At 34.5% G+C, this 19,266-nt stretch overlaps 1 pseudogene; it reads right to left on the reverse strand.

Annotated features, from left to right (window-relative positions):
- Nucleotides 1-15,211: 15,211 nt before the first annotated feature.
- Nucleotides 15,212-18,808, reverse strand: LOC133321359 (uncharacterized; annotated as a pseudogene).
- Nucleotides 18,809-19,266: the final 458 nt, after the last annotated feature.

The raw sequence follows: 19,266 nt of genomic DNA on the forward strand, positions 1-19,266 counted from the left end.
CCTGATTTAGATAAAGTTCTTATATATAGTTTCGTCCGATTTCATGTAATTGGTGCACCAAAGTCCCTATATATCCTTCGATTTGCACGAAATTTGCATTACGTACTGAATTGAGCCTAGAGTGATATCTGCCTTGTTTCGTGAAAATCGGCCTAGATTTAGATATAGCTCCCTTTTATTATAGATTGATTTTAAGTAATTGACGCACCAAGGAACCAATAGGAACAAAACGTTCTGAAATTAGTATAACCTAACCTGTGACAAGTTTGTTTGAAATCGCTTAATATTTGGATAAAGCTTACATATATATTTTCGCCCGATTTCAAGTAAATTGCGCATCAAACTCCTCATGTTAGTCAGATTGACATCAAATTTTGCACAACTTACAAAATTGAGCATACAATTACGTAGTTGTGTTTTCTAGAAATACAGATATAGCGCAACGGATGACCTTTTTGTATTTGTTTGAAGTCGATTTACATACTTTTGTCCCATTGTAACAAACGAATGACATGTTTATGGATAGATCTAGGTAGATTCAAATTTAGATAAATATCACATATTTTATTTCATCCAATTTCATGTTAATAGTCCTGTTTAATATACCCATAGTGGTGAAGGGTATCATATAGTCGGCCCCGTCCGACTTTACTTCTTTCCTTACTGGTTTATATTTTCATTTGTCACCTACATCTACATGATGCTCCTCCTAAAGGTGTATTTGATTGCAAACGAATACCTTCGCTTCCGTGGAGGTTGTTCGAATTATTCCATGGAATGTTCACCTTAGTTTTGTGCATTTACCAGTCACGTTGCTTTATTGAAAATGTAGACAATTATTTGAAATTTTGATTAATTTTTTTCTCTCGCAGTTTGTTTTATGTTTGTGTTTCTTTTGCCAGATGCAGCCATCCTTACCAATCACTTTTCAGCGTCGACGTCAAGTGATAGTGCCATATGAAGAAGGAGAAAAGTCGATTTTCATGCGGTAAAATTATTTTAATAAGGTGAAAAATTGTTGTAATTTTATATGTCGGAAAATCAATTTGATGCTGGAGGATATATGCTTGTTCCGATATATGTCTCTTCGAGTATGTGTGTGTGTCTTTTTTTTTCAGGTGACATCAACGCCAAATGCCTGCGTGTCAAGTAAATAATTTAAATGTTAATGAGTTGCAAAATGTCGTTTAGAATGACTCGAAGTATATTTCGTCGTACATCGTTATGTGACATTTAATTCACTTATTGATATTTGGAAAAAATAATTAGAATATACGATTGTACGTGCTGACATTGTAATGAAGCTTTCAGTATGTAAATGAAGATATGCTTGCTTTTAATTTTAATGGTAAATAAATTTGGTAATGTTAATGGGTGTTTCTTTAAAAATTAACGATTGATGATATCCGATTTACATGTAAATTAAATATATTTGTGTGGGGTACCCTATTTATTAGTGGGAAATTGTTTGTTATTTTTTAAAGCATACTATTAGGATGAAACTCATATTGCCACATTGTTATGTAAAGTTGACCAGTAAGGAAAGTAGTAAAGTCGTACTGGGCCGACTATATAATACCCTTCACCACTTTGGGATATTCTACATATCTATTATTACAGATGTCGTATTTTTGTAGGAACATTGACATAAAATTGAACGAACTTAAAAATGCGATATTTATCTATAAGTAAACCGACTAACATCAATCCTTACACATCCCGTTTTGCAATGTATTCCATACTTTGTAAATAGACTTTAAGCAAACTTTTCGCACGCTATTTGGTATGCTTCACTGTATAAAATTTAATATCAATCAAGCACCCATTGATTATTTGGTTTACAATCAACATGAATAGGTCGAAATTATATATGGAACCTATGCTATAAATAAATCTGAACCGAATTCAAGGAAACTTGCCCTAGCTATGGGTCTTTAGTACACCATTTACGTAAAATCGGGCGAACATATATATATGATATATATATTTTCTCGAAAATTGGCACACGTCATTCTTGACCTAATTCAGTACTTCATGCCAAATTTCGTGCAAATCGAAAGATATATAGGGGCTTTGGTGCCCAATTGACCTTAAATTGGACGAAAATATATATGGGAACTATATCTAAATATTGACCGATTTTCACGAAACTTAGCACACATAATTCTAGACTCATTTCAGTACGCTGTGCCAAATTGCATGCAAATCGAAAGATATATAGGGACTTTGGTACACCATTTACATTAAATCGGACGAAAATATATATGGAAACTATATCTAATACTGAACCGATTTTCTGGAAATTTAACACACGTCATTCTTGACCTAATTCAGTACTTTATACCAAATTTCGTGCGAATCGCAAGATAAATAGGGACTTTGGTTCCCCATTTACATTAAATCGGACGAAAATATATATGGAAGCTATAACTAAATTTGAACCGATTTTCACGAACTTAACACACTTCATTATACACTTAATTCAGTGCGCTGTGCAAAATATCTTGCAAATCGAAAGATAAGTAGGGACTTTGATGCACCATTTACCTTATATCGGACGAAAATATTTTTGGGAGCTATAACCAAATCTCACCCGGTTTTCACGAAAAAAATTCGAAACGATCCAGCATTTTTGAATAGATATTTTGAGGATTTCGGAAATTTTATTTCGAGTTTTCATTGGGTGGAAAATGTTCCTATCGCAAACTACAAATATCTGTCCATCTGTGGTTAGAGCCCTCATAAAAAGTTCCATCCCATTTGTAGGTATTATGATGAGCCTGGAAGCATTTTCCCACATTATATTTTAAATGTAAATCCATGTTTCTACATAGCAGCCATACCTGTATTAAAATTACTCATATAAACAATTTATACAAACATATAAATACACCTAAGTTTGTTTTTACACGGTAGATTGGTTCCAGAAGAAGCCGTGTAAAAAAGACATTGATCTTAATTCCCCTAAATTAGTGCTATTCACATTTGCTTTGACCAGTAAGAATTATTTGTACGCGCTAAAGGTGAATTCACTTAAATCTTTAAGCTAGTGTTCGCAAACTATCGATACTATCGATGGTTTCAGACTTTTTTCTTTCATAAATACTTTTTTATGATATGAACATACTTCGCAAAAATTAAATTTGACAAAAAAAATTTAAGTACATAAAATTTCAAATCGTGCTTATGGAATAAAATCGTGTACAAAAATTAAAAATTTTCAATTTTCAAACCGTGTACAAAAAGACAAGCTTAGGTGTATTATCATAAATTTTATTTATTTATAGTTTTCACATACATATACTACATATAAGCATCAAAACACATACATATTCAATTACGTTTGGTACGTTAGTACTAGAAAAGAGAATCTCCAACTTAAATACTACAACTTGCAATGTAACTTTCAAATAAACAATAGTCTAGAAAATCCTGTGGGAAAACTAAATAAAAATGTTAAGTGCTTAGAATTGTTTATGGACATATTTAGTTCTACACACATACACATAAGTACAAGACAATGAGGTATAAACATCACTACAAAAGGATGTGAAATTAAATAAATGAAATAAATATTTAAAAGAAAACAAGAAAATGAAAGCAATAAAACATGTTGCATTCGTTTTGACTTGAGCTTACGAAAGAGTGAGTGTGTGAGCTGGAGAGTGAGAGAGAGGTAGTTTAGACGAGACGAGATAAGACAATGTATGTTGTTAGAGATGATGATGACGATGAAGGAACAGGAAATCACATCCAGTACTAGAAGAAAATCACAAGAGTAAACTTAAAATATATAAAAAATAGTTTGTTATTTGTCTGTTTGTTTTGTGGATTCATGTTATTTTTCTTTTGTATAGAAAAATCAAAACACAACTTGACTTAAGTAGAGTATGGGAAAAATTATTACAAATAAAGTTTATATTGCTACCTATTCTTGGAATATTTATGAAAATGCATATGGATGTATAAAAGTATGTGTTTTATGAAGAAACGAGGGTGCTTCGAAAGGTATACAACCCCATGCTGCCTTATACTAAAAATGTTTTGAGAGTTCTATGAATTGAAAAAATGTGGAGACGTTTCAAACAATAGACGTTTTTAAATTACCCGGTATTTCTGTAGTTACACATTAGACGCATATACATATTACTTGACCAGTAGAAACTACCCCATTACTAGAAAGTAGAAACATCGTTTAGTTTGGACTTATGTTCTCCAAAGATTTTGTTCAGACTCTAAGAAACTGGAATTCAGCAATATCAAAACTTTTTATTCCAAAGATTTGCTTGGCCCTCCATGAATCCAGACTGCCAAATTACAGCACATTCTGTGGGAGAACACTTCTAAAAGCTTCTTAATAAGTGGCGGGAAGTTTATATTGGGGCTATGTCAAAACATGGACCCATATCCAAATCTGTTAGCCAATATGTTTTTTGCCTCTAAGCACTAGAATGCAGAATTACAGCTACTTTTGTGGGAAAATGTGACTAAAACCTCTAACATACCGAAAATTGGTTAAGATCTTTATATGAGGTATGTGAAAACGTGGACGTATATTGACAATTTTTGCACAGATGCATTGCATCCTCTAACCTTTACAAAAAAATGTCAGCTGTAATGTGGAATTCATTAAAGAAAAGGAGAAGCATATTAAGAATTGTCAAAAAGGACACAAAACCTAGCAATTTCTAACTAAATATATATTTTTTTCTGTTAAGCCTTACCTTGGATATAACGAACTAATTTGCTTGGTCCCTACGAGTTCGCTATAACCGTACACGACTGTATTAGTTTGGGGAATAAGAAATCCATTAATATACCCTTCACCACACTGTGGTACAGGATATTATGTCTTTATTTAACCGATTTAATATAAACGGTCCCCATTTATCTTTCGATTTGCACGAAATTTGGTACTACCTAATCATTTAGGTCTAGAATGATCCCTGCCAAGTTTCGTGAAAATCGGTACAGATTTAGATATAGCTCTCATATATAGTTTCGTCCGATTTCATGTAAATGGTGCACCAAAGTCCCTATATATCATTCGATTTGCACGAAATTTGGCATCACGTACTAAATTGAGTCTAGAATGATGTCTGTCAAGTTTCGTGAAAATAGATAAAGATTTACATATAGCTCCCATATATAGTTTCGTCCGATTTCATGTAAATGGTGCACCAAAGTCCCTATATATCCTTCGATTTGCACGAAATTTGGAATAACGTACTGAATTGAGCCTAGAGTGATGTCTGCGTTGTTTCGTGAAAATCAGTCCAGATTTAGATATAGCTCCCTTTTATTATAGATTGATTTTAAGTAACTGACGCACCAAGGAACCAATAGGAACAAAACTTTCTGAAATTAATATAACCTAACCTGTGATAAGCTTGTTTGAAATCGCTTAATATTTTGATAGATCAACTCCTCATATTAGTCAGAATTTCATAAAATTTTGCACAACGTACAAAATTGAGCATAGAATTATGTAGTTGCGTTTTCTAGAAGTACAGACATAGCCCAACGGATGACCTATTTATATTTGTTTGAAGTCGATTTACATACTTTATGGATAGATCTACGTAGATTCACATTTAGATAAATATCACATATTTTATTTCATCCAATTTCATGCTAATAGTCCTGTTTAATATACCCATAGTGGTGAAGGGTATCATATAGTCGGCCCCGTCCGACTTTACTACTTTACTTACTGGTATTACCACTGATAGTACTCCTAAACTTCTATAAAAAAGTATTAAGCGAGAATTGTAAAAAGTGAAATTGTTTTCGATTTATTTAAGATTTGAAATTTGATTTTGCCTCTGAAATTCGTGTAAGGGACTGCAGAAGTGCTCATATGTCTAGATCGACTCAGCTTCTTCAGTTCGAAGCATTTTTTCCCACTTCTTGTATACCACTCTCGAATTAGCACATGTACATACATTCATTCATAGACACACCTCAAAAACAATTTACAGACAAATAGGGGAAGAAATAAGTTCAACACAAACTTTTTTCGCTCCATTATTACTACAATGTGTGATGGTAATGTTTGCTTCCGTTTGTTTTTATATTTTTGTATGTATGTGTTTTGTTTTACTTGACTTTTTTACCTAGACCATATCTATGGAGTTATACTAACGGCAAAATAGGGGCATACCAGATAAGGATTGTTGATGATCATAAGAGGATGTTGCATTGTTGAGGCTATATTGCATTGGGTGGTGTGGAGAGTGCAAAAGGTGCTCTGTTCCAAAATGCTGACCTGGAAGGCAATGATGGCGGCCGACGACGATGATGATAAAGTTTTGTTTTTGTTGTACAAATTGTTTACAAGCACTAAAACACAAAATGTGAGTTGGCCAAGAATAGAAACAAACACTCGCACTGACACACACTTGGCCAAGAGACAAACTATCTAGAATGGTTTTGTAGATTTACTATTCCATCCGGATAAAACAGATGAAACCTACGGGAAAGTTTTGACGTTAACGTAAATGCAAGCAACAAATATAGAAACATACAACGTTCTGCCCATAGGAGACTCCTTGCATGAAGGCAGATGTGTGTATGTGTGGATTTATATTTCTGTTGGCTGGCCACTGCACAAGGACACAGTAAACACGATTATGTGGTTTTCTATGTCTTGGACATAATATTTGCTGGAAATGCTGTTGTTGTTATTATTCCTGTTAAGCTATTGTGTACTTCATGTGTGTACAATCATTACTGAAACAAGAAAAACAAAAAACTTGAAATATTTTTATTCGCCTGTGTGTTTTTTCTTCGAAATATATGTGGAATAGTACAATAAGTGGGATATTTAGAGAATTGTGGTCAAGTGAAACTTTAGCGATACAATAGATCGTTGTAGTATCATCTAAATCTAAACACACGCCCACATTCATATATACATATGTGTGCTTGTGAATGATGTTTTGTAACAACTGCGGTTTGATATGAAGAAACCATGACAGTTTTTATACCGTTCACCACACTGTGGTACAGGGTATTATGTCTTTGTGCATATGTTTGTAACAGGCAAAAATAATTGAGATGGACCCATGGTTCCTTTTGAGAATATGTATAGAATCATTCTCTAAGTCGATTTATGCATGTCCGTCCGTATGTCCGTCTGTCTGTCCATGTTAAATTGTAAACAAAGTACAGGTCGCATTTATGATCCGAATTGGATGAAAATTTGGCACAGCTAATTTGTTTGGCCCAAGGACGAACCCTATTAAAATTGGGAAAAATGGGCTCAGATTTAGATATAGCTCACATATGTATTTTCATCTGATTTAAGGTAATTGGTGAACCAAAGACCCTATATATCTTTCGATGTGCACGAATTTTGGTATAGGGTACTGAATTAAGTCTAGAATGATGTTGCTAAGCTTCGTGAAAAGATCCAGAGCTAGGCCGATTGACACAACGTACTGATGTTATATAAATTAGTCTCTGACAAGTTTCCCTGAAATCGGTTCATATATAGATTTATAACAAAACGCGTCGTCTGTTAGGATACATATGTAAAATATACCCAAAGTGGTGAAGGGTATCATATAGTCGGCCAAGTCCGACTTTACTTACTGGTTTTTTAAGAACTTACAGATCAATTCTACTAAATTAACAGACCGGAGCATTGGTTTGTATAAAGACAGAGCAATGGTGTTTCTGCAGATATGTGATATTTGTAAACTTTCTCTATACAGAACAATTGGTCTTTATAAAGAGCTGTAGTCTCCAGCCACACCAATTGGTCTATATGAATCTAACTGTAAATGTATGGGGCTATAATAGGAAGGCGGTTAAGAATAAGTGGAGGAAAAATAAGTCATATGAAATTAACAAGTTTTCGGAATGTTGTCCCTAGTGGTTGGTTAATTGGTGATTTATACTTTTTAGAAGAGAAATTTTGTACCAAAAAGACTAAATTACATCTATTTCGGTTGGAAAATGTACCCAATCACCCCAAAATACCGAAAATATATAGTTACTTTTATAATGTTCACCCAATGAGAGCACAAAATACTTAATTCCAGATAATTCGTTTAAAGAACGTATTCTTAATCCTTAAAAAGACAATAAACAACCATATGTAAAATTACAGAGCCTTATCTCAATTCCTTCTGGATATAGCATGTAATGTACAAGTTTGTACTAGGACAGACCTGAATGATGGAAATTTCTGTTTGGGTTTTATTGAGCCGAAAAGACTAATGGGAGCCATTGATGCTGCTAGCTAACAGCCGGGTAGGGGGGTTCGCGTCTTTACTGGACTCACATGTAGGTCAACCTGAACATAAACAAAAAATATTATTGTAGACTCCCGAAATTAATAAATTGAAATTAAGTGTAGGTGGACTAAGTATCTGTTCAACACTGTACCCTTGTCAAATCAGATTTTAAGCTATTAATAATAAGAACAACAACAACCTCAGATTTATATAAACGGTACTCCAGATGACGATTGGAGACCGACCCTCTAAACCCAACCCAAACCATGGTCTCAAGGGCTTTGAATTTTTGTTGAGACCCCATAGTTGATTGTTTACCCTTCTATCTTACCTCACCATCAGTAATAATAATCGGAATTTAAGGGACCATTTTGGTAATTACTATATTGTAATTCATTTCAATTCAAGAATATAATAATAACAATTCAGAAAAATATGTATATGATAGTAGCTAATGCCAATAAATCGATAATTCTAAGAACATTCATTATGGTTTACTTTGTTCTTTCAATTAATATAAAGTTAGAAACTCCTAAGGGTAATGATAACTGTTCTCAAATGATTTAAATTTATATACAAAGGACTAAAATATAATTCTAAAGAAGCGAATATTCATAATCATATATTATAGAATTTTAAAAATATAAAAAAATGAGTTTTACAAACGCCTACAATTATTTGGTTGTAAATTTTTACTGTAGCATAGGATCTTTATACCCTCATGTTTGACTGTTTTAAAAGTAAATTACTTGGTTAAATGACTTAACACAATTCAAAGGGCTCCATCAAAAATAATGAATAAATTTAAATAAGAAAATGAGGGTTTAAAGATCCTTTTTTCTGTTTTTTTTTGCTAATTTTAAGGATTCATATGCAAATATTTTCAAAGGATTTTTTTTTTTTTAAACTCACTCTTTTGTTTTTAGGCTACCATCCTTTAGCCACTCTTACGAAGATCGTCGAGGCCTCGATGAACAGGCGTACGTATGATGCGGGTGCAGGATTGTGCGATGGTGATGACTGTAAATACTTTAAAGAAGCTCGTTAGGGTCTTTGAAATGTTTGCATATGGTACACATAGATTTAGTTTTGGTGTTGTTTATAATAGTATACTTATAAATTTAATTTGTAATTTGGTGATTTGCGCAGTCCGGAATCGAACTCAGGTCTCTTGGTTTCTTAATAAGATGCAATGCCTCTGGGCTATTGCGACTGTTGGTGCTGACGGTGTTAACTAGGTAGTTTACGCCATCACGAGTGTTATTGGAGGCTCTGGCTATTTTTAGAATAAGGGTTTCTTAGGCTGATGTTGGTGCTATTTCTGTGATTATCTCTTTTTGTGGCGTATGTTCAGTCAGGGAATTACCCCTTTATAATATTTTGTTTCACAATTCCGAACCAAGGCTATCTGTTATAATAGTTATAAGGTGGAGAAAGTCTTCGGCTCAAATAATTATAAATTCGGCTTTACGGATGTTGGATACCGAGGTTGTTTTTTTCAAAATGGCCGGTAGGCCATCGTTGCCAATTGGTATCCAATATATCCAATGCAACGAATAAAAATATGAATCCTCATTTACGGCTCAATGACGGAGTGCCGCAATGAGGAAGGAACAATGATCTACATTGGATGAAGAAAAAGTTATAGCACAAACAAATTTTACTATATGCGCTCACTCCTTACCTTAATATTTGGAGAACACTTGAATGTGGCTGGTTACAATTTTATTAATGTGTCTTCTTTTTTTTGTGTTTTTTTTTTCTTATTTCTTTGTTAACAAATGGCAATATTGGTTAAAAAAAATATCACTTTGACAAAATTATTAAACTTTAAATTCTTTCACTCTGTGTGCGTGTTGTCTTGGTTGGATCAGCAAAGCAAAAGAAAGATCCAAATAACATTAAGTTTGACTAGAGTGATTTTTATATTCTTGTACATATTATGTGAGAACATTTAACGAAAAAAAAAATATATATGCATATTATGTGAGAACAAGTAACAAAAAAATTTATGGATGTACTCACAAACACAAGAAAAAAAAAGTACCTCCGAAGTCTCCAAAAAATACCGTTAGAGAAAAGAATATAAAAATATGTAACAGAAAAAAATGTTTAATCCCATCGGGGATTGAACTTGGGACCCTAAGTCTCCGAAGCGGATACGCATCCACTGAGCTACTCTTGAAGGTGTTGGCCTCTCAGCAAACAAAGAGCTTGGGTGGGTAGGTTGGCAATGCGTATAGGAAATTGGTTCGATGGAATTTAACGGATGACGATCCAAAAGCAAAAGGTGAATAACAAAAAGACAAATTGAAACACAATATCAATGGAAGTAAAAAAATACGATTGATTTCCCAGCAAACAATTTTTGTACAATACTCCATTAATTTTAGTGGGTCCCTAATTTATCACAAGCATGATTACAACAGACGGACGGACATGGCTAGATCGTCTTAAAAGTTTACTTTATAGGGTCGGCCGTGAATATTTAGGCGAGTTAATAACTTATATATCGTACATTCCTTAATAAATATATACTTAAAAATACTATCCTTATATATTTATTCGTATATTTTATATATTTTTTTTTATGTCTCAACTATTAAATAATAATTAATTACTTCAACATCTGTCTCTTTCAATGCAGGACCTCAAACAACGTTGTGGATAAATTTGACGGAGAATTTGTTGGAAAAAATTATTTATTATATAAATTATAGAATATATGTTGTGTTTTTAATGTATTCAATAATTACGTGAATTCAATGTTAATTTTTTTATAGTCAATCCATTGACAATAAAATAAAAATACAAAAATATATTATTTGATTGCTTTTCAATAACCGGTAATACAATAATTTCGCCTAAAAGTATACCTCATAAGTCACAAAATTATTACAATCTCAAATGGTTTCTAGCTGGCTGCGCTAAAAATTCGTTCGCGATTTTTGAATAAATCGGTCTACACGAGATATGAGAGCTACCCAAAAAAGTGGAATAATATTATTAATATTATATTAACAATTATTAACAGGAAGATTTTCGACCTTGTGAGAAACAACAAGTGAAACCAGTAAGGAAAGCAGTAAAGTCGGACTGGGCCGCCTATATGATACCCTTCACCACTTTGGGTACATATGAAGATATGTATCCTAAAAGACGTCGCCTTTTCGATGGAACATTGACATGCAATTGAACGAACTTAAATATGTGATCTTTATCTATATATAAACCGACTAACGTCGTGTTGTAAATCGATTTAAAGCAAACTTGACACACGTTATTCGGTATGCTGCACTGTTTAAAATTTAATCTCAATCAAAGGTCCATTGATTAGTTGGTGTACAATAAACATATCTGAATCGATTTCAGGGAAACTTGCCAGAGGTCAATTTATATTAACTTCAGTACGTTGTGCCAATCGGCCTAGCTAGGAGTATTTAGTGCACCATTTACCTAAAATCGGACGAAAATATATAGGAGGTGTTGTAAATCTGATCCGATTTTCACGAAGCTTTGCACACATCATTCAAGACGCAATTCGGTACGCTATACCAAAATCACCAAACTATATATGGGAGCTATATCTAAATCTGAACCGATTTGCACGAAACATAACACACATCATTCTAGTTTTTATTCAGTACGCTATACCAAAATTCGTGCAAGTCAAAAGATTTGCTGGGACTTTGATGGTACATTTACCTAAAATCGGGCGAAACTATATATGGGAGCTATATCTAAATTTGAACCGATTTGCACGAAACTTATAACACGTCAATCTACACTTAATTCAGTACGCTATGCCAAAATTCGTAGGAATCTAATGACTTTCAGGGACGTTGGTGCGTTTGCTTAATATCGGACGAAACGATATATGAGAGCTATATCAAAATCTGAACCAGTTTTCACAAAACTTAACACACATCATTCTAGACTTTATTCAGTACGCTATGCCAAAATTCGTGCAAATCTAATGATTTTCAGGGACTTTGGTGCACCATTTACCTAAAATCGGGCGAAACTGTATATGGGAACTATATCTAAATCTGAACCGATTTTCCCAAAATTTAGCGTACATCATTGTCGACTTAATTCAGTACGCTATGCCAAAATTTGTGCAAATCTGATGATTTTCAGGGACTTTGGTGCACCATTTACCTAAAATTGGACGAAAATATATATGGGAGCTATATCTAAATTTGAACTGTTTTTCTCCAATTTCAATAGGTTTCGTCCTTGGGCCAAACCAATGGGCAGTACCAATTCGGATCATAAATGCGACCTGTACTTTGCTCACAAAAATACATGGACCGACGGACACACGGGCGTGCATAAATGGACTCAGAATGTTATTCTATGCATATTCTCAAAAGGAACCATGGGTCTATCTCGATTCCTTTTGTCTGTTACAAACATATGCACAAAGACATAATACCTGTACCTGTGTGAAGGGTATAAAAAGCGTTAAGTTCGGCCGGGCAGATCATTTGGATACCCTCCACCATAGGTATACTGACATTGACCATTATATACACCAAATAAAATATTCAGCAATTTTTAATGGGAATTTTTCCTAAAATCTGAAAATCCCAAAGCGTGCACTGATACTAATAACGCATGGTAGAGTTAAAAATAATAAAACTACTGCAATTTAGATTGCAAAGTTATATGAGGCTATGCCTAAAGCATGACCAACTTTGATTATATAGTGTAGTAATTAGCAAATATTTGGGGTTATCATTATATCAGGGATGAGTTACAAACGGAAAAACAAAATTAATATACCATCCATACTATGGTGAGGGGTATAAAAAGGGGGTTATGTGCGGACTACCCCTAAAAGGGAGGGAGGTTTGTTACCATATATGACTTCAAAAACCAAAATTACAATGAATTTAGTTGAAAAACGCGTTCAAGAACCCCAAAATATCGAAAATTGGGGTGTACCCTTTTATGGGGGCTACCCGAAAAAGTTGACTATATTTATACTTTTTAGTGCAGAGACTTGCTACCTAACAAGTATTCGAAGCATTAAATTACAGCCAATTTGATCGAAAAATACGATCAGAACAAACAAAATACCGAAAAGTTGGGGGTACCGTTATATGGGGACTACCAGAAAAAGTGTACCTATATTTTTTTAGTGGAGTAATTTGGTACCCAATAAGAACAGCAGTTTTATAACTGAATTTCAGCGAATTCAGTTATAAAACGCGCCCAAGAACCCCGAAATACCGAAACATGTGGGTACCCTTATATGGTGGCTATCCAAAAAAATAGACCTATAATTATAATTTTTAGTAAGGAGATTTGCTACCCAATTTGCTGCCCATAGTACCAAATTTCAGCGAATTCAATTGAAAAATTCGTTCAGGAACCTCAAAATACCGAAAATTGTGGCGTACCCTTATATGGGAGCTATGCCTAAACGTGGACCGATGTAGCCCATCTTCGGACCTGACCTGATTGTGATATGTAAGCAGTTTTGGATTTTTTTACTTATGCGTACTAAAAGTACTAAATCGTACTATAATTGGTACAATTTGGATTTGGGTGAACCGACAGAGCTGGAAAAATGTAGAAAATCTTAGAAATTCGTACTAATGTGTACTATATGGTACCAAATTTGGGTGAACCGATAGAACTGAAATCTTTAAATTTGGAGTTAGGGTCATTGTTGGGGGTTTGAAATGTGCTATTTAGGATGTTTTGGACATTCATTCTAATGTGAACTAAATTTGGTACAATTTAAATTTTGAGTGACCCGATGTGGGAAATTTTAAAAATTTGTGCCTAATGGTACCAATTGAGAATTTGGGTGATCCGATTTAGCAGGAATCTTGAAATTTTACGTTAGTATTACTGTTGGGGTGTAGGATTGGGATATATAAAAAGGATTGAAAATTAGTACTAATGTCTACAAAATGGTAACAAATGTGGATTTGGGTGAACCGATAGAGCTGGAATGCTGAAATTTCGAAATAAGGTTACTGTTGAAGTGTAGTATTGGGGTATGAATGTAGTTTTGGAAATTCATACTGATGGGTACTAAATTTTGGTACAATTTGAATTTTGGGTGAACTGACAGAGCTGGGATTTGGAGTTCGGATCATAGTTGGGTTGTAGGTTGGGATGTTTTGGAAATTTGTACTAGCTGGAATCTTGAAATTTGAAGTTAGTATCACTGGGGTGTAGGATTGGGCTATGTAATGTGTACTAAATGGTACCAAATTTGGAGTTAGGTGAGCCGATAGAGCTGGAATATTGACATTTGGAGTTAGGATGACTGTAGGGGTGTTGGATTCGCTAACGAAGTTTTGAGCATATGCTAGTTAGATAGTAAAGGTATTTTAATACAGTTTTCAGTGGAGTTCTAAACTATTTTAATGAATATGTTGCCATTAATGAAAACTTGCCCATTAGATTCATGATTTACCATCGTTCACAAACCAAAGCCATGCTTAATATCGAAAGTATGTTTTCTCACTGGAGAGACTGTAATTTGGTTTTTCATTTCATTCATATGTATACTGTAAGCAAATAGAACTTAAAACCTTAATTTATTAATTAAACAATATTTTGGTCATGTTCACATACACAAACATTTACTTACATATACTTTATTTTGAAATTATAATTGTTATAAATTATTCTTCGCGATTATACGCTATTCAAAGAATTTTCACATCATACATTTCTTTTTAATTTCAAACCACTGTACAATTCATATTAATATTGGCAACAGGCATATTCTGGATTTTTTGGCTACTAGAATAAGAAGGACTGTATCGGATGAGCGGAAGGCAAACATACGAATGGAGAGACGGACAGATAGATGGCCAGACAAATACCTAAGCAGACTGCCAATACCATAAACCAAACAATGTTATTCCAATGTATGTATGTTCGGGCTCATTTAACGCTCTAAGCTGAGGTCGTCACTTTATTCCCCAATTGTACAGAGTTTAGAATGCTGGCGTGATATAATACTGTTGTGATGATGGTGTTGCTGTTGTTGTTGCTGTTTCATTCTGATTCGGATGTTGTTGATGGTGGTGTTGCTGCTGCTGTTGCATTTGGTATTTCGATGAAGAAAGCATGGAACTCTTTGTTGGCGTCATTGTTTGGTTGCATATTGTAATTCCTGGATTGTTAAATGTATGCTCTTGTTGCTGGTAGCGTTGTTGATGTTGCTTTCCCATTTTACTACGGCTGCTGCCACTACCGCCAGCACCACTACTGGCACCACCATAACGCAGCTTTTTTTGATTGGTGTGATGCACATAAATACCGGTATCACGCAACTTCCGGTACAATGAAATATACTTGCCAGCTGTTGTCGTCCTAGGAACTATATACTGTTCACAGTCGTTTTACTGCTGGCCGCATCGCTGAACTTCTCATAAATCGGTGCTTGCAGGAAGGTCAATACAAAATTGTAGCAATTGTGTTTATCCTCGTGATAATGTGACACAGTCCACTTGTCCGGCTGCTGGCATACCTAGAAATAATCCACATGCAGTGAAGAGAAAACGGAAAGGGATAAATGTCAGAGTTAGTATGTCGTGTTCGTTTATAATGTATGCACAAAAATTATATATGCAGTTGTTTTCAGTTTTTGGTCTGCGACCATGTCATGCAATGGAGGAGGATTAACGTTATGACATCAAGTGATTTACGAAATGAGCGTCGAAATTGGGAATGGTGTTTACTTTTACGATACGATAAGGAGGTATGACTACAAAATGGAAATTGCTTATGTCAGTGCAATTGTTTTCTGGGATTATTATAAGGGTAACGCTTAAAGAAATTCTTTGAAAAATATGCTTAATAATTGACGCTTAGAGGTTGGATGGAAGCAAAAAAGATATTCTTAAAAATTCGACTTTTAGAATTTTGATAGAATTTTTTTCTTACAAGATTTGGAGAGGACCGTAATCATGGATTTTTTGTAAAATAATAAATAGAGTTGTAGAGTTTTAATAAATATTTTAAAGAACCAAAAGGACCACATGTGTATATTTTTGTAATAAATTTTTTTAAGACAATATGGATCTCAAGCGAAGTTCTTTTAATAACTATAACCTCAAGAGGAGATTTACAACTATCTTGTAAATGTATTATAACAGTGAGTGATCCTAAGAGTTTATAACGCCTCGAAATAATTGTAATAGACCCACTTTTAATATACCTACCGTAATATCTAGACTTGCTAAGTCGATCTAGACATCCGTTTTGCCGCAATTATTTGTAAAGCAGTTATGGACCAATCGTCACAAAATTTCGCATGTTATATCGGTACGGATCTAGACTATTAAATTCTCAAATTTTACATCTTAAATTTGAAATGATAAGAAATTCAAGCTGTTGACCAATAGGGTGCAAATATCGCGACATATTGTCCAGACTCGAAATATAGATCGCCAGAAAGTATGTTATCCTACACGTATGGTCGACCCCTACACGTATCCGGCTATACAGCTCCGCTCACTGGCTTAAAAATCGACTGTAGGCAGCGAAGCTAGCTCTAATATCCAAAAGGTCCAACCGGAAAGTTGAAGAAGGCAGCAAAAATTAATTAAGATCCGGCGTCTATGCGAAGATTGCCAGGAGAAGCAACAGAGAAGAACTATACTATGCAGTGATCGATGGTACACGAAGATGGAGACTTATAAGAAGGTGATGGATGCGGGTCAATAATAAGACCATGAAGTATTTGGATTAAACTACATAAACTATCATTCTATGCATATGCAGAATCCAGGCATACTTAATCTGGAATACCTGACTTCAGCGACTTCGGTAGAGAAGTTCGGGCTTTCAAATTGGACTATGTAAAAGTATGGATCGGAATGTCAAACTTGAGCCAAATTGCAGATAAAAACCCCTAAAATGATCTAATCTGGGGCCTATAAATAAAATTTTCTGAAATCATATTTTTCATTTTCTAAGAAGAACAACTTCGGCTATAGAAAAAGGAGCGGGACTTTAATATGCGGGAAATGACTAAAATGAACCTATATAAAATTGCGTCAAAAGATATTTCACAGTTCAAAATCCAATAAAATTTAAAAATAAATGGCAGTTGTAAAAAACTATTCTTTAAAAAATCCACAAAATAGTGGCCCTTGAAAAAATATTCTTTAATAAGTCGACGCCTATATTGGTCCCTAAAAAATATTATTTTTAAAAAATCAATGCCTATTGTGGTCCTTGAAATAATATTCTTTAAAAAATCCTCGCCTATAGTGGTTGTTATAAAAATAATCTTTGCAAGTCCACGCCAGTGTTGATCCTAGAAAAAATCTTTTCCAAAAAATTCACTTGTGATCCTTGCAAAAGTTCCTCTTAATTGAAGATGCGCACATTACTAAAATTCATATTTCACTGCATCCTGACAGGGCATTGATATTGCTTCATTGATATTCGTTGCCTGCAGGATGTCATTTTACAACAAATTTGCATTACAAATGATACGAACATTGCATAACTTACCTCAAATAAAACTTGATTCCAATAATCGTACCAGGGCCCTGGAACATCATCCACCAATAGACATTGCCACCAATCTGACATATTGACTGTACGATGACGTCGTAAGCCATGGCGATCATAGACGACACAGCCGGTCGATGTTGTCACAATAATATTCAAATCCGTGTTATTATTATAATCACTGAAAAAAGGAAAGAAAAGCCACAAATATACATACAAACACACACAAATACACATGAAGAGAGATTTCATTACAAAGGGATATATGTATATGAAAGGAAGAGGGATAGAGGAGGGAAAGAGAAATTAAGTTCAAGGATATAATTGATTTAAGTATGGATTTCCCAGCTAAAAACGGAAATAAATTGAAAAACGTATTCGATAAAAATTGAAATGTGCGGGAAGATGGATGAGGAATGAAGAGATACAATGAACAACTCTTACTCACTTGAGAAAATCACCCGTGGTGGGACGTAAAACTATAGCACAAGGATATTGATTGGATAAGGTAAATGAAATGGCAAGAGACGACTGTCCATAATGTGACAAACAGAATCATTTGAATTCTCATCGTCGTTATCGCCATCGTCATCTGAGTCCTGATCCATTGTGGCCTGATGGTATTGGTCGTTACCATTATGCCATTGATCATCATCATTATCACGATTATTGTCATTATTAACATCACCATGGATGTGGGCATAATGTCCTTTAGTGGCTGTCATTTGGACATTATTTGTAGCTGGAGTTCTTTTCTTGGACTTGGGCCGTTTGTTTGCAAGACCACCACAGCCACCACCGTTGGGATGTGTGTCCAATGCCGTTTTACATTGTGGACAAATGTGTGGCAATGTAAAATGGAAAACTTTCACATTGCATTGATGGAAGCATAAAATGCCTGGATCTGAGGTAATTGTGGTCATCGATGTTGTTGCCACTGCTGCTGTTGTTGGTTTATTTGTTGTTGATTGTGGTGGTGCCACAGAGTTTGTAGAAATTCCTCCCAGGCCACTACAACCACTGGCAGCGGCAGCACCTGCAGCTGAAATACTTATACTTTTGCTCATGATTCTTGTTATCATGCTTTGAGTGGATACCAATGTTGATGCTACTGCTGTGGATGATACTTTGGCCGGAAGCTGTAAGCGTTGTTGTTGCTGCTGCTGTTGTTGATACCTTTGTTAACGTCGATGTTAACATGAACAATTGTTGTTGTTGTTCCTCCTCGTTCTTTCTGACCACAGAAAATTGAATCACTTTTATTGCTTTCACAACAATTGTCTGGTTAGACTAGAGCAGATGTAGCTAAAGTTTTTTTATGGAGGTAGTGAGCCGTGTGTTTGGTGTGTGTTGTTTCTATCTTTCAATCCCACTTGGTGTTTCTGCTGATCAAACAAACTGCAATGAAACGGAAGAAAAAACGAAAGAAAGATTCTTGTAAATTTTAGTTTGACATTAACATTTGACAATTGTTTCAGGAATTCCATTCATCTGTTGGAAAGTTCGGTTTCATTCAACCACGTAT

The sequence above is a fragment of the Musca vetustissima genome, unplaced genomic scaffold, assembly GCF_032173495.1.
Source record: "Musca vetustissima isolate MV318-11 ecotype Yass unplaced genomic scaffold, APGP_CSIRO_Mvet_v1 utg176103, whole genome shotgun sequence".
Classification (NCBI taxonomy): domain Eukaryota; kingdom Metazoa; phylum Arthropoda; class Insecta; order Diptera; family Muscidae; genus Musca; species Musca vetustissima.